This window comes from Halichoerus grypus, chromosome 3 (assembly GCF_964656455.1).
Source record: "Halichoerus grypus chromosome 3, mHalGry1.hap1.1, whole genome shotgun sequence".
Taxonomy (NCBI): domain Eukaryota; kingdom Metazoa; phylum Chordata; class Mammalia; order Carnivora; family Phocidae; genus Halichoerus; species Halichoerus grypus.
The window spans coordinates 132,912,087-132,914,558 of NC_135714.1; the positions used below are offsets into that span (position 1 = coordinate 132,912,087).

A 2,472-nucleotide genomic window follows, 5' to 3' on the forward strand; every position below is an offset into this window, starting at 1 on the left:
CACCAAGGAAATTCCAAGGGTTTTAGAAGCTCTGTATGAGAAACAAAGACCAAATATATATTTCTTACAAATTACAATAGCACATCCCCCCTCAAAATTCATTCTTCTTGTTTTTCTTCTTATGTCTCAGTGAATTAAACCCACTATCTATCCAGTTATCCCAAAAGCCCTAGAATAATAATAGTTTATATGAGAACCAGGGACATTATTAACATCATTTCATTTGAACCTTAAAGTATATCTATAAATTATTATTATCCCAAATGATTATATGAAGAGTGAGGCTTAGCTAGGTTAAGAAATTTGCCTCACAACTGGAAAATAGAGTAGCTGGGATTTTGATCATTTTAGCCAAGCCCTAAGCCTCTGAACTACTATCCTTGATTCAGTCTTCCCTGTTCCTCACAGATATCAACCTTGTGTCTTTACTATCTTTTTATACTTACTCTCCACAAAGCAGTCAGTGGCAATGACAATGTGGCTGAAAGGTCTGTGTAATAACTGTGATACAGAGGGTCCCTGTGGCACCAGAGTTACGAGGCAGGTTGCTGACTGAGCACTTTGGATGATATGCAAGGCATAACTCTGTTTCTTAAAATTAAGTGTTTGAGCGATGGCTGGGTGGCTCAGTCGGTTAAGCATCTGCCTTCAGCTCAAGTCATGATCCCAGGGCCCTGGGATGGAGTCTCGCATCAGGCTCCCTGCTCAGCGGGGAGTCTGCTTCTCCCTCTGCCTCTGCCCCTCCCCCTGCTTGTGCTCTCTCTTGCTCTCTCTCTCTTTCTCTGACAAATTAGTAAATGAAATCTTAAAAAAAAAGGTCCAGTTTCAATCAAACATTTATAATAAAAATTAAGTGTTTGAGATACCCCTACCTCCTTATCATAAAGATATTTTTATTTGGCTAATTTGGATAGATTTTCAATTCTTGTGATTTCATAATTCCCCTCGGTTTGTATTATTTATTGCTATGTAATAATCTACCCCAAAACATAATGGCTTAAAATGACAATTTGGTATTATTCCATCTCATAATTCTTTTGGTCAGAAATTTGAACAAGACACACAAAGAGTGTGGCTGGTCTTTGTTGTGTAACGTCTGGGTCCTGAGTTGTGTTGACGCAAGGGCTGGTGTCTGGAACAGCTGAGAGCTATCTCCCTACTTGATCTTCCACTATTTGTTCCCTTATTACACTTGTCTTACTTTTGTTTCACTGAGATTTTTTTATGATTCTATCTTATCTCTAGCATTGATGTATTATTTATGTCCTAGAACTTATAATTCCTTAAATAATCAGAGAAATGCAAATATTATACCACTTTGCATGTAGCATGAAGATCTCACAACAGTATATTCCCGATTCTTCTCTCCCATCCTTTGTGTTATTAAGGTCATTTATTTTATTTTTTGTGTGCTGGGAGTACAAACTATATTGCTGTTATTTCTGCTTTATGCTGTCTGTTATTTTTTGGATTTGTTTAACCGAAGAAATAAAAGTGTAATTTACCTTTATTCCAGGCCAGTCTTCTACATTTCTTTTGTAGGTCCAACTTCCTGTTCCAGCATGTTCCTTCTCCTTGGAAGACTTTATTAAACATTTCTTACAGAGTATGTCTGCTGGTGGTGAATTCTCTCAGTTATATATTTCACGTATATATAAAATCTCCTTTCTCTTTGAAAGGTATTTTTACTGACTATAGAAACTTGGATTAACAGTTTTGTTTTATTCTTCAGTACATTAAAGATATTGTTGCATTGTTTCATGGTTTCTCATAAAAACTCAGCTGCAATTTTCAAATTTGTTCCTCTGTATCTATCCTCTGTACCTTTTATTTCTGTCACCAAAATTTTCACTCTGACTTCTGTTTTCACTCATTTGAATATGATATGCTTATGTATGTGGTTATATTTTGTTTTGTTTGCTTTTTGCCTTTTGGTATTTTCCTGTTTGTTGGTCTCTGAGTTTTTGGATCTGCTGCTGGGCGTGTGTCAATTTTAGAAAATTCTTGGCCATTATTTTTAAAAAGATTTCTTTTGCCAAGTTCTCTCTCTCTTTGCCTCCTGGGATGCCAACTATTCGTATGTTATACTGTTTGATGTTGTCCTGGTGCAGAGATGCTCTGTTCTATTTTTGTTTCACTCTTTCTGCTCTTTGTGCCTCAGTTTGGGTAATTTCTGTTTTCCTATCTTCAAGTTCACTTATGTCTTCTTTGGATGTGTTGAGTGTACTCATGAGCACATGAAAGGTGTTCTTTATCTTTACTGCTATTTTTCTCATTTATAATATTTCCATTTAATCATATCTTAATGTTCCATCTCTCTGCTGAAATTAACCACTTGACTTTGGTTTCATTGACATTCATATGTCTACCATTTTCATTAAAGCCATAAATATTAGTCATAATTATTTTAATTAGCAATAATCGCGCCTGGGATAAACCTCATTGGCTATGATACTGCCACTGCGCAAAGCT

General features: G+C 35.9%; 1 non-coding gene across 1 annotated transcript; it reads right to left on the minus strand.

Moving 5' to 3' along the window:
• Positions 1-2,330: 2,330 nt before the first annotated feature.
• On the minus strand, positions 2,331-2,472 carry LOC118528820 (U4 spliceosomal RNA). Its single transcript, XR_004913814.1, has one exon. It is a non-coding gene; the product is annotated as a U4 spliceosomal RNA (small nuclear RNA).